General features: G+C 36.8%; 1 protein-coding gene across 3 annotated transcripts in view; it reads right to left on the bottom strand.

Moving 5' to 3' along the window:
- The window catches only part of slc8a4b (solute carrier family 8 member 4b), an 89,057-nt gene extending 73,829 nt beyond the window's left edge, over window positions 1-15,228 (bottom strand). For 2 of the 3 annotated variants that reach the window (XM_079604923.1, XM_079604927.1), the window contains exons 1-2: window positions 15,012-15,228; window positions 12,897-13,096 (exon numbers count right to left, since the gene is read on the bottom strand). The gene's annotated coding sequence lies outside the window, so the exon portion shown is untranslated. Of the gene's footprint in view, window positions 1-12,896; window positions 13,097-13,174; window positions 13,467-15,011 lie in introns of those variants that run through there. The other variant, XM_079604924.1, reaches the window with a different exon arrangement.

Below are 15,228 nucleotides of genomic sequence, written 5' to 3'. Positions count from 1 at the left end.
TTCGCATCTCAATTTTTCTGCACATGAACAGAAAGGCCAGGGTATTGAAAATGAAATGACTGGCTGCATTGACCTAACTCTGTAGTTTAATCCCAGCAATCACAATACAAGGTTTAGCGTCATCCTCTCATTCAATTATTATAGTAATACTAATCCCACTGACATTTTGAATGGCTCCAGGGAGAGCTACAGGAGACAAGCTGTTAGGTAGTGTTTCCACACGAGTGTTTCTGCCTTCGATTCAATGATCATGTCAGCTCTTCAATGTTTGATTACCTTGAGCTTTATCTGACAGGATTCATCTTCGATTCACCGAACATACCATAATATGCTCTTCAACCTGATGTCATTATTAGCAGCCCATAGGCAAAGAAACTGATACCCAATATTTGATCAATGTCAGTCACATTATATTCTTAGATCTTTTAGTGTTTGGATGGCTGGTAATGCATTAGATGTATTCTACTGCATTAAAAAAAAGTAAGCTGGAGAATTTATTTGAGCTGCAGTATATTTTCTCTGGACCAATGTTGACCTTCTTATGTCCCATCCTTCTGAAGAAACAGTCTGTTCGAACAGATATACATCCCAGGAACCTTCTGAAGGGCTGAGAAAATGAGGTCCACGGGAACCTTCTGAGGAAAAACCCTTCAAATGGGTTAGATGAATATCTCTCATCTTTGCAAATGGATTACAGTTACAGTGTTTAATATTATCCTTGGCAGTTATCACCTACACCTTACTGGCATCATGACTTTTGTATAACTCTGCTGTCTCTTTATTCTCACATTATAAAGTAATTCCAATCAATATTTCATGTCCATACACTACCGTTAAAAAGTTTAGGGTTGATCCTTTTTTAAATGTTTTTTAAAGAAGCCTCTTATGCTCACCAAGGCTGCATTTATTTAATCAAAAATGCAGTAAAACAATAATACAATAATACAAATATTACAGTATAAATGAATGATTTGATATTTTAATGTATTAAAATGTATTACTGTGATGACAAATCTGAACTTTCAGCTGTCATTATTCCTGTCTTCAGTGTCACATAATAATCCTTCAGAAATCATTCTAATATTCTGATTTAGTGCTCAAGAAACATTTATTATTAGTATCAATGCAATGCAAAACAGTTGCTGCTTAATTGTTTTCTGGAAATTGTGATTATAATTTTTTTACAAGATACTTTGATGAATAGAAAGTTCAAAACAACAGTATTTACTCTAAAATGTTTAGTTGTAACAATGTAAAAGACTACTTTCACTTTAGATTAATTAATGAATCCTTGCTGAATTAAAAGAAAAAAACCTGACCCTTAAAATGGTAATGTATACAATTATTTGGTGTGTAGCTTCGTGTCATGATCACACTGGTGTTTATTTTATGATAATGCCCGGATGACTGTATATCATCCTTTACTTATATTCTCTCCACCGTGTACAATGACTCTCTCAGCTGACCAAATGAGACTACACAGGACTGAACTGCTTCTTGTCCCTCAATAAATTAATCGCGCACCTTTCCATTTCAACACACACACACACACACACACACACACACACACACACACACACACACACACACACACACACACACACACACACACACACCTGAACAAACTTAGATATTTATATAAACTCACACTCATAGGCTGCCAGCCAAAAAGAAAGCAAAACAACACTCTGCCAGATGTAAACACACACAGGGCACATCCAGCAAGCTGCATCTGTTCAGAAATGCCTCGGAGGTAACAGATGACACTTTAACAACCAAAACTGTCACTGTACAAGTCCTCAAAAATCCAAGTATGCTGATATACAGAGAAGGGATCTAATTACTGAGCCTAAATAATTAAACATCACTGCTTCCAATTAACAACAGTATCAACACAATCACAGAACAACGGAACGGAATGGAACAAAACAACATAAAAATTAAGGGGAAGTGAAATAGAGAGGAAGAAACAAAGGGAAGACAGAAAAAAACAAAAATACATGTTCTGATATTGCTGATAAAAAGAAATGAGCCCTGCTGTGAAGAAATCAATGAATCTCTCAAGAGATTTTCTGGTCAATGTTATACACACACAGTATATAAAAAAGTAAAACCCAATGTTGAAATTTGCCTACTTGCGATGGTGACATTCTCTGTGAAAATATCAAGCTTGCTTGAAAAAAAAGATTAGTGCATTAGTGCACTTACCATTCATCTGACTCTCATTTAAATAAGACTATCATAATGTGTGAAATGATGGACAGGAGAATAGAGAGGGATAGAAAATGAAGGGAGAGATGGACTGAGGGCAGAATACAGTGGCTTCCTCACTGAAAATAGTAATTGCAAATGCTGATTGCGATAACAGCCACCTTTGATAATGCTAATTCTTGCATTTAAGGCTGCGCATCTCTCATCTGTCAGACACACATATGGACATGACTAGTATTAATAGTACTAACCCTGAAAGCAAACACATATGGTGTATGTCATTTTTGTCATGGTCATGGAGTCCTCCGCACTTTCATCTCTGAACTTAGTAGCTGATATTAAAATGATGTGTCTCTAAAAGTGTTGTACCTTATTCTTTTTTACCAGCTTATTATGGAGAGTCAACTAGTGTCGTCAGTTGACAATGATTCATCCAAAAATTTAAACACTCAGAAGATTTTTAAGACCTCAGCAACATTGGCTAAACCAATAGCCTGAGTTGAATCAGAATGAGAATGAAATTTATTGCCAAGTATATTACACAAGGAACCCAGCAAGCAATTTTGCGTTTAAAAGACGTCTAATAGCTGTCCAAACACAGCACAGACGCTTAGGCTAAAACAAGGCAAAATGTGTGCTGTCAGTGAAAATTTAATCGACGTCTAAACGTCGTTTTAAAAAAAGTAGCCCAAAAATAGACAAGTCATCGATTAGACAACAAAGAAATGAAATGAGTGAAGAAATGAAACCAAACACCTTGTAATCACTGTTACGTTGCTTACATGATGGAATATCATATACAACTCGCAAGTTATTTTGGCAAAAATAACATGTAACCAAATTCAAGGTTATTTTGGCTAGAAGTGGGCTACTCATAGCCGAACTATATAGTCTAAATTTAACCTAGACAGTGAAATGACAACTATTCACTCAAATGTGGGTCAAATATGGACAAACTCAGCCGTTGGGTTACATTTTTAATGTACATTTTTAACCCAACGATTGGGTTTGTCCATATGTGACCCAAATTTGGGTTAAAACAACCCAGCATTTTTTTAAGTGTTGCTCTGTGACAGAGCTGTCTGTTTATTCAAGCAATAGCAAAGCCAAAAACTATACAGTTTCCAATTGAAAGTTTCCAGCTGAACCAACAACTTTTATTCAGTTTCACACATATTATTACAGAGGCAGATTATAGATTAATAAAAACTTTTTTCTATTCCTTGCAAAATACTATGTAATAACCTCAACATTTTTTTAATGTTGCATGATTGGTAAACTAATACATTTCAATGTTTGTATATCAACAAACTTTGATAACCAGGCTTTTCCGGCAAAGTAAACTTGCTCAGTAGATCACCTTGTACAGCATTGCACTGGCGATGCAGACCGCTCAGTATGAGTCCCATGAACACAAGTCACAACATTCAAAAGAATAACAAATGCCAAGACAAAATGCCAAGGTTGCTTCCGAAAATGTATTTTATCTTGGATTATTTTGCTTAGACTATCGGTTAGGTTTATGGTAGGTCTGGAGACATTTCATTTCTGAACTGCCGCAAAATGTGCACCATCTAATTTAATAAAATATTGGCACAGTCATATCTGTTTCATAGAAAATTCAATGTGCTTTTAGCATCACTCACTAGACATTTCACTTTGAAACATAAGAGAAGCAATGAAATATAATTTAGCAAAAATTACGCAGCAGTATATTTATCAAATATTTAGCAAAGCAATAAAAGTTTGAGTAAAAAAATTGACAAACCGTTAAAAAGTGGGCTTTGTTTATTAATAGTAAGTACTTTAAATGAAGCTGTCCAGCACAGCCTAATTAATATTCATGAGTTAAGAAATCACTGTGCAATGATGTCACAAAAAAAAGTCAAACATGGCCCCCACTCCACTTAGGCTTTCGGGAGAACATTTGTGATTTATAATGTATGTGAATAAGCACTTTTATATACGTTTATCAGATGTTTGACAAAGTATGTGTGCTTAGTAGGTACAGCGTACCAATAGAAATGGGCCATTCTCTAATTAAATATATGCAGATATATACATGTTGTAGATTACTTCCAAAAAAGTAAACCGTAATCTACAATCGAAATCTAAAAATACTCATGAGCTCATTCAGAATCCAGTAGAGAAAGAGATGTCAGCCTCAGCTTCAAAACTCTGTCACTTTAGATCAACTTTAAAAACTTCTCCACGGAAGCGAGTTCGTCTCTGCTCCTTAAAACCCCTCAGAGCTCTCAGAGGCTTTCGCATTCTGTGAGTAAAAGCTCTGAAAACTGCCGTCACTGTTGGACGCTTCCCGCAGCACTGAGGCAGAGCAGAACTGTGCCACGCTGAGCGTCGTCAGCCAAACAGACAGCATGACATTAGCAGACAGTAGGAGGGTATACTTCACTCACACACATACACACACGGTTTCCAAAGTGGCATCTAACCATGAGCAATGTACATCCTTGCAGCCCCAAATGGTTGCCTCCATGCTGAGTTCCACGCTCAGAGTCACAGCTTGCTAGTGTCCAACAAAAATGTCCTCAAGTGGACAGGCTACAAGTGCTAAACACATAACATCACCTGACTTCACATTGTCGTCTCCTCCACGCCTCCCTTTGATAAACATATCTCTGCTTCCTCTTGTTTGATATTTCTAACACTAACTGTTGCCAAAATTGAACCTAGGCTCTTTTTGTTTATCTTACCGAGTTAAACTTTCGTGTAAAAGCATAATTAGAATGGAAACGCCACTTTTAAGATTGACCGTATTTTCGTTTTAGGTAAAAATGCCTTTTGAATGGGAGTGCACACTTCTATAGCATCAAAATCACTGTCTTAAAAACACTAAGAAGGCTCGACACAACATAAACCTGCGCTCGAAGTATCACCAGGGGCTCTACACATGAACTTGAGCATTGACTACATTGTTTGTGTACACAAACTTTACTAAAAAGAAAAGTTTTGTACGACTCACTTATTAGTTATTGTTTCCGGTGGCTGGAATTTTGTCAGTCAAAAGTAGTCAATCTCCAAATGCAACGTAACAGGGAGGAGAATAAAGATGGAAAGCTCCTAAAGCTTAGTTCCATATAAATACACGGATAATTTGTTGTTTTATCGTTAGTGAAAATCAAGATTCACCTTGTATTTGAAAAAGGATCCTCAAATACTGTAATAATGAAATGATTCAGTGAAACCGACTATTTTTGACTGACGAAATGCCTGCGGCCGGGAAGAACAACAGCTACAGTGAGTTGTTCAAAACCTTTCTTTTTAGTAAACTTTGTGTACACAAACAATGTAGTCAATGCTCAAGTTCATGTGTAGAGCCCATGGTGATACTTCGAGCGCAGGTTTATGTTGTGTCGAGCCTTCTTAGCATCTTAAAAATAGTGATTTTGATGCTATCATAGAAGTGCCCCATGCACTCCCATCCAAAAGGCATTTTGACCTAAAACTAAAATACGGTCAATCTTAAAAGTGTCGTTTCCATTCTAATTATGCTTTTACACGAAAGTTTAACTCGGGTAGATAAATAAAAAGAGCCTAGGTTCAATCTTGGCAACAGTTACACTTTAATCTCTGCATCTCCCTCAGAGCATTATAATCTAATATTTTTTTCTGTCTTTTAACATCTGGGCTCGCAGTGGCAAAGGTCTGTGAACATCATATTTCATTAAGATGAATAAAAGGATGCAAGGAAACATCTGGAGGTGTGGAAGACAGCATCTGGCAGAGTAGAAATGCTGTAAGATGAGTATATGAAGACGCGTCATTTATTCTAAATAAACAGAGAACAAGCACATATATGGATGTATTGTACTAGGACAAAACAAAATGTTCATGTTGTCTAATATTGGTGAATAAAAAAATGTATGACTCATTCACAAAACTCACCTTGACACCAGCTGGTTAAAAGTCATTGCAAAGATGGCTAAACCAATAAAAAAGAAAAGAAAGTTCTAAGAAAAACTCTAGCAGTCACTTGGCTTGAAATGTTGTATGTAATGCAATCAGGGTTTGAAATTAACTATGTATGTGAAATTAAAATGTCAGTGAAAGTCAACTGTGGTGGATAACATGATGAATTCACTAGCCAGTTTGGTGGGTTATGATAATGTTGTATCACTTGAAACCATCGCTATCAGAACTTCCAACATTATTAAAACACAGCATAACACTCCGGTACTCTGGAAAAGAGAAGAAACCACATTTTCAACCTGTTCCCACTCCCTAGGCATCTGATAAGTGCCACATATCCAAGACTTTTGCACGTCATACAGATGCCAAAAGTGTCCTTTAGCATCTTTACTCTGACGCTGTCAGTTAACCAGACCCCCTTTCACACAGAGCATTGATACCAGAAAATTGCCATGGAATTGTTAGAGTGCCTTCTGTGTGAACGCAAACACGTGACCTATTGAGACCTATGACTTTGCTGGGATCAGTCCCTGTGTGAACAAAAGGCAGGACCAATGCCGTAAGGTGTGTGTCGTAGTGATGACGCATGATGTACTCGCTTATTATATACATTTTGAACAAAAAAAGTTACAGACTGTAGATTTAAATTATTTCTGCCTTTAGTTATTGTTTTGGAATAAATGTTTTAATGCTTAAAAACACCAACTTCATGAGATTTATACTTGGTTTTGATGAAAATAAATAACATTGTTAATGTAAAAATGCAAAATATAGGCTAATTGTACTTGGTTTCTTTTTTTTTTTTATGTAATGTTTACTTAACCAGGAAAATGTGAAGTTGCATTTATATTAATTTATGTGAAATTAAGTGTAACTGGGATATGAATTTACATTTGATTTATAAAAAAAAAAAACCGGTGAGAACTATGGGTGCATGATTCAATTTGTTGTACTACTCTTTCATTTTTATGTTATCCACAAACATTGACTGTCATAAAATGGAAAGCTATTCAATTATTCATAATCAGATTTTATAAGGAATGTATTTAATCTAGTAAATTCTATTTCATAATCTAGTTGATTTATGATATTTTTGTTTTGGAATTAAAGAAGTTCTGAATGACTCTTAAAGGTAGGGTAGGTCAGAATTGTCTAAAAAAAACTTTTATTCAAATTTGTTTAAACTGTCTTTATATACCAATGCATAATTAAAATGCAAGTACTCTGAAATAGAGAGTATAAAAAAATGAGTGGCTCTAGTGTATTTAATCTTCAATAAACACAGCTCATTAATTCCATTCACTCCCACCTAAAAACGGGTGCGCGACTGCGCGCACGTGGGCAGAGCCAGTAATAGCGGCGGTAGTCATGGCGACGGAGAGTGACAGTCGCGCAAGCCAATCCTGTGATTCGTCCCGAATGAAAATAATGAGCTGTGTTTAATGAAGATTAAACGGTCTAGAGTCACTCGATTTTTATACTCTTTTTATCAGAGTACTTACATTTTAATTATGCATTGATATATATAGAAAGTTTAATCAAATTTGGTAAAAAGTTTTTTATATAAATCCTACCTACCCTACCTTTAACTTAATAATTGAGTAGCCAAATTGGCCAGTGAGTGAAAATGTTTATTTCAAACCCTGAATGTAATGCCATTCATAAATTATTAAGTGTCCAAATTCTCCTTTGGGGCCACTGCATGCTCCTCTGCAGTCTCAGTGGTCCGTGTTGCTGTTTAAGGGTTGTCAGAGAGATGTAGGTCCCCAATTCAAAAGATTTCCCTCTCCAGAATGTCTGAGAGTATCTAACACCAAGAGCCTCTGGGAGATATCTGACCTATAAAAAAGCCTCCCTTTCGTATCTTTCTCTTTCACGTCCTCATACATAGATTTCTTCTTCACACCTCTCATTCTCACTCTTCTATGCTTCTCTCATGTTCTCTCCATCTTCAGGCAGATGTTGCTCATCACTTTTTTATCAGCTGACATGTGAGAGACTGTCTCCCCTCATCATATAATCAGAGATCATCTCTCACTTTTGCATTCACCCCTCCTTCATCCATCACCTCCTCTGTCCTACCCTTCCATCAAGGATTTTGACACAAACATCAATAATAAAGAAACGAACCATAAATGTTATTATCGTATACAAAAACGATTTAGTTATTGATTTACTTCTTATGATTTACATTGCATACCATTTCAGTAGTACCATTTCTATGAGTGGATAAGCAATACAAAATTGGACCCCCACCGACTTTCCCTGTATTTTTCAAATAATTTTCATCTTCTTTTGTGTTTAACAGAAGAAATAAAATCATACAGGTTTGGAATAACAAGAGGCTACATTTGTTTTGCGGTCGAACACCATGCCAGGATGGCATGAAAGGTAAAAATATATTAAATGTATACTAATAAAAACCTAGGTATGGTTTTCATGATAAAACTGAATTGTGTCTGACATTGTTAAAATATCTTTAAAAAAAAAAACTTACCTGGATTAAATCTTTATTAAGCTTTATTAGCTCAGGAAGTTGCAATCACCACCATGAGGGTGAGTAATTTTTCATTTTTGAATGAACTATAGATTACTGTAAATAATATATAAAAGAAATATAAAATGCAAACTAAACTGTAACAATCAAAAACTTAGTTGAAACGATTCAGCTTCTGATTCTGCATGTTTGACACCTGTCAGTACATTTCAGAATATGACCAGGTGATGTCTCTCCTCAGGATCTATGATCAATACTAGTTTGAACCATGTTAAATAATAATCCACAGAGAGAGTAAAGATGTTTGCCCTAGCAATGGACTCTGCACAAGCTATTAATGATCTTACCACTCTTTTGTAAGTATATACTGTGATATTTAGAAAAGGTTTTTGAGGTAATAAACAAACATTTTCAAGCACAAACATTGCATTTTAGCTCCACAACTAATTCCATTCATGGAACTGACACATCTTCAGCAAATGCTCATTTAACCTTTGGATTTCAGGGCTTGAATAGAAAAAGCTATTAAACTGTCACTAGTAATTAAATAAGGGATTTGGTTGCAGAATTAGGTTTTATCTACACCACAAACAAACAAATACCTCTGGAAGGGTCTGTGTCATAAAACCAGCTTAAATGCTATCAGATATGGATTATACATGCATATTCTAGCTCTGTTTAGGCCTATAATACCACCTGACAAAAAAAAGTAAGAATGCTGAGCATTTTATGATTGTATCACAACCGTAAGTAAACCGGAGTGCTTCCTGTTTCTATTATAAACACAAAACATTCAACAACACTATGGTTGACACCACACATAACCTGCTGGTGCCTTGCTTATCGCACGAATAGGTCTATGACTAATGACAGTGCTGGTTTTGACAAGTGATTCCATAACGTTAGCCTCTCTTAGCCAATCTCAATTTCCTCAACCCATCTATTTTAATTACCTCTTCCCCTCGCTCACTCCAACCACCAATCCCGCAGGTCAAATAAGACATATTTCCTGGCACACTTACGATCCATATTAATAAAAAATGTGACCTGGACCAGAAAAAGCTTGCCTCAAATAAATAGCTAAGTAGCTTGAGAAACTTTTAGCCTTCGTTCACTTGGAAAACATATTTCAACCCACTGCAAACAACCCAAGCTCACTGGAAAGATGTCAATGTGATGACATAGCACGTTTCACAACACTTTCAAAGTGAGTGATGACAACGTTTGTTAACCACAATCTTCCCCTGTAATCATAATTTTGTGTGAACAAGAATAAAAGTTGGTGCTTTACTGTCACTAGTAGTCATTTCAGATGGACACTGTGGCAAATTGTATATGTATGTTTTTAGAGTTTTGCAAAAATGTAGGTAGAGGCACATTTTTCCAGTGAGCAAGTTGACTACAAGTATCATAAGATCAATTTAAATAGTTTAGTATTATTAGTTATACTAAACCATTAATGGAGACAAGCACAGTTTTCTTTCTTGTATTTAAATATTTACAACTGAAACATCTATGGTTACTCAACCTAAAATCGGTTCCCTGAGATGAGGGAATGAGACATTGTCTCAGTAGCTGACTCTATGTGGAAACTCCTTTCTCTAGAAACACTGATGCCTTGTATCACGCCAGTTTAAGTACACTGGCCAATGGCGTTCGAATGTGCGAAAAGCTAAGGTGACACTGCATGCCATTGCCTCCGAATCTGTAGACTGAAGGTAGAGGTGGAGCTCATAAGATACTCTAAGCTATATTTAACACAGCAGCTTAAGCGACGTTTCTAAATTATTTCCCTCATCTTAGGGAACCAAGGTTACATTGAGTAACTGGAGACATTCCCTTTCGAGTTCGATTCACTTGACTTTGCGTCAGTAAGTGAGTTGTCTGAGCAAGTGTCTGAAGGAGAAAGATTCGGAGGCAATAACGTTCAGCACTGCCTTATATATCTGCTCAGCCGCCATTTTCACACACTTAAATACGATTGGTGTACTTCAATAAGGCTTCAGTATTGATCAGAACTCGAAAGGCGTCGGGAAGTTATCTCCTTTCTTAAAGGGATACTCAACCCAAAAATGAAAATGATCTAATTTACTCACCCTGGCGTCATGCCAGATGTTATATAACTTTCTGAGTTCAGATGAAAACAAATTTTTAGAAAAATAATTCATCTCTGTTATTCTATATAATGCAAGTGGGCCCCTCCAAGCCGACACCTCAAAAACCATGCAAAACCAACACAACGGTAGTCCATACGACCCCAGTTGATGAATCAATTCTGAAGTGAAACAGTGAGATCCTACAAAAACTCCAGCCAACTGTCATACATGCGTTCGCTTGACATTAATGTCAATACGTGAAGCGTGATATCAGCAATTTTAGAAACTTGTGAGGAAGTGATTTGGAAGCACAGAGGACTGTCTCTTCCCATGCGATGCGAGTTTCACAAGTAAAGTCACCTTCATTGTTATAGTCCATTGTCACTTTATATAATTGTTTCAAAGCAGCTTTACAGTGGTACAGGGAAATGATTAAACGATGCAAACAGTTCATTTTGGCTGCAGGAGCTCTAAAAATTAAAAAAGTGCCATTATTCAGCTGAAGTCAGTTCAGTTTTGATTCAGTTCCATTGTAAAGATCTTCAATTATTAGTTCATTTCATCCATAAAGCAGTTCTGGAGAAAACAGTGATGTCATCGTCCAGCTCAGTTCAGTTCTCATCCAATAGTGTCAGTGCAGTCAAGTCAATAATATTGTTGAATAAACACACAGCATGCTGACAGTTGGCCGGAAGAGACAGTTTATAGTTTAAAAACTTTTAAAATTAAAGAAAGAAAAAAAAATTCACTTCAGAAGATATTGATTACTGGGCTCATATGGATTACCGTTGTGTTTGTTTTGCATGGGATCCCACTTGAGTTATGTGGACTAAAAATCTCTGTTTTGTGTTCATCTGAAGAAAGACAGTCATATACAGAAGCATTCACTCTATATATCAGCCCAACCAGCAAAACCACACTTAACTCTTAATCATGGATAATAGCAATGAAGACACTTTCGAAAGGACTGAATTACACTTATTTCCATACAACCGATTGAAAGAAAATAAAACAATAAAATAGCACAAACAAATATGTTTTACCAGAGTTTGGGAATTTTCTGAGTTTTTTTTTTTTTAAAGCATATAAACAGTCTTATATTTTCCCCAGTCTGCTGCCTCTAACGTCACAGCTCTGACATCATAGATCTCTTAAGGCTGATGTTCCTTCAAACCAAACAAGGGTTAGAAAGGCATCTGGCAGTATAATTGCTCATTAAAACAGTATGTCTCTCCCTGCTTGTTTGGGTGTGTTGGTCAAATTATTATTAGTTAGTTAGTGTGTGTGTGTGTGTGTGTGTGTGTGTGTGTGTGTGTGTGTGTGTGTGTGTGTGTGTGTGTGTGTGTGTGTGTGTGTGTGTGTGTGTGTGTGTGTGTGTGTGTGTGTGTGTGTGTGTGTGTGTGTGTGTGTGTGTGTGTGTGTGTTGCAGGACAAGCAAAGGACAAAATATCTAGCATAACTGGAAAATTGTCTGTGACTTATAATTCCTGAGCAAGACATTTTAGGAATGACAATGCGAAGCAATTAACCTCTCATAACAGAAACATGCAGGGCAATAACAAAAAAAATCTATTTTTAAAATGTATAACCTACACATCACAAACCCACGTTTTTTTCCATTTCTCTATAATCTGTCATTTAACAGGGATTTGCTCCACACGAAACACGCGTATAGGTTGCGCGCCTATAATAACGTTACGTCCTCACCAAGTGTCACCAATTGCGTATAACGCAGGTTCAAATGCGAATTCAGTTCTGCGCTGGATTACAGGAAAATAATCTGAGCGAGAGATGAGGGGTGACTGAGATAGAGTCTGAATGAAAGGATGAGAAGAAGAAAAGGACGAGTGTTCACAAAGAGATGAAAGTGGATTTGGATCCTCACCTCTTGTTTGTGATTCTGTGCTCTTTTTAACAATCATTCAACCCCTTTCAGTGCTTAAACAACATTATTATAAAGTGATTGGATTATAAAGCATGAGAACTCTATGACTAAAATAATTCCTTCCAAGACCCCTGCAGCACTCTTATAGGCTATCTAATGCGCTTTTATCGGTCGCCCAAACGGCAATATTCACAGGAAGAGACATCTGACAAACATTTTGGAGACGTATACAAACAGCATTCTCTTGTATTGTCCCTCAGTAAAGTTAAGCGCTTACCGGTTGGTCAGTGCAGGAAACAGGTGGTCACTCAGGGATCAGTGCGGTTTATCCGCCGATGTATGTTGTTGTTTGTCGATGGTGTTAGTCGCTCATGTCAGGGATCTATTTCCCCAGCGCGTCCAAGGCGAAGGTTTCCAGCCAGACTAGCTTCGCGGTATGAGGAGACCCGGTAATGTGCGGTTATCACTCTGACCACACTGTAAGACAAAACAACTAATCAACTTAATAGCCCTGATGGAACGAAGGCGCGCCTCAAACAAGTTGTGTAGCCTAACCTTAATGAACGAGTCACCACGCGCGCTTTACGCAGCCACTTTGTATTGTTGGAAGAATTGTAAATGTAATAGCCTACTGTCATTATTAGTAGAGGCTATCCCCGCTAAACAATGACCTGGCGGTCCGCTAGCCTTTTTTGGGGCGGCACAAAGTCCGCGGGTTGGCACACCGTCGGCAAGCCGACCAATCTAAAAATGCAGTCTGCACTCTGCCAGCGTTTTTTGGGTTGCACGCCACCAGCGGTTTGTCGCGGCTGGGCCACCGACACCAGTGGCAAGCCGATAGTCGGTCCAGTGCTTCTGAGCGCTTAATTTATATATATATATATATATATATATATATATATATATATATATATATATATATATATATATATATATATATATATATATAGGCTATATCAGTTAAAAAGAATCTGAAAGCACTGAATACAAAAATTATGAGACTGACCTAATAGCCAGGCCTATCAAAAGCAAAGTGTTGGAATATAAAAAAATACTGTAAAAACCACAATTAAAACAATATAAAAGTGCCACAATTGTCAATTATTAACTGAAATTGATGATGTGAAAGAAATTAGTATAATCAAGGTTAGCATGCAGAAGAGAAGATAAGAGCATATGGGGGGGGGGGGGGGGGGGATCTTTAAGACATTTTCTAAACGTCTATTTGACATCTGACTAATGCTCTAACCTTGAACCCCCAAAAAGGGACTGTAAGAATGCATGGGTAGCTCTTAAAGTTTCAAACGTGTTTTCGCATCTCAACTACAAAGTTAGATTATGTAAATTAATGGAATTGCCCTAATGTATTCTCGCGAACAGAAATCGCTTTTGGGTGAGGAGGTAACCATAGCAACAGATGCTTTGGTCGTTTTATCGGACTGTGCGTTGATAAAACATAAGCATATTTATTTTTTAACTCAAGACGTAGGCTACTCTTCAAATATATCACAAAAAGCGTCATTGTTTTGTCTACAATAGTTGAGCTAACTATAAAAACTGTAGGCCTGTACAATATTGGATGCCAACTTGCCAAGGTTGACAAAACTTTTAAAACATGTTTCAAGCAAGGTATTTTGGCAACTGCAGGCTATTTTACAAGTGTTATAGCCTACTACACTGATACACACACATATTTGATCTGGAAGACGTATTTTTTAGAGTGTTGGCTCATCTGCAATACGTCTATAAGACGTTTCCTGTCAGATGTTAAATAGATGTTTAGAAAATGTCTTTAAGATGTTTATGATTTAGAATGTATGTAAAACTGACATCTTAAAGACGTCAATCAGATGTTAAACAGCAGATCTTCCGGCAGAGCTTCCAGCTATCGTGCAGCTATCTGGGAATGTTTACTGTAATGCAGTAAACGAACTGAAAAACATAGCATAAATGCAATCAAATCAACCCAGTAGCCTATAACCTGAAACTCATTTTAAAATAAAATGCAAGTTTGTTTGGTTTGATGGTTTGTCTACTTAAACATGTCTAAAACTTTTTCACATTTGGAAGATGCTGTTATTTAAAGCAAATTACAATGCATTTAGGGCTATAGCACATGTGTAGCCTAGGCTACTTGTTTCTGGAAGCAACCCTATGACCTTGGTCTTGATACTTCACACATTGTACTTAACTTCATTCTAACAACATTGCTACCCTACATCATAACTAAGTTTTATACTTTTTCAAGCATAGGCTAGGATATTTTACAGTAAAATAAAATACATTTAAACATATATGTTTATTTTCTGCGACTCACTGGTAACTTTCAAACAAATAGCTAGTATTGTACAATCACAGCGCCTTGAATGAATGTTAAAAGTTGACAACTGACCTTCCAAATGCAACGCAGCGCACCGTCAGTTGAATCCCCCTCTCTTGTTAACGATGGATTTCGGCGATCTTTTCAAGCTCTTGTAAATTTGCAGGGTTCTCTCGTCCGCTGATCGTGTATTGACAAGTATCTCTAAATAAAACAGTCTTCATCCACCTCTCTTTGCTCTTAAGTATCCCACGATCTGTTTTCAAAAGCTCGTCAGTTCCCGTTTGAC

The sequence above is a fragment of the Phoxinus phoxinus genome (assembly GCF_949152265.1).
Source record: "Phoxinus phoxinus genome assembly, chromosome: 2".
In the NCBI taxonomy this organism is placed as follows: Eukaryota; Metazoa; Chordata; class Actinopteri; order Cypriniformes; family Leuciscidae; genus Phoxinus; species Phoxinus phoxinus.
The sequence above is the reverse complement of the archived record's forward strand: the minus strand, read 5'-3'. Positions and strand labels throughout refer to the sequence as shown.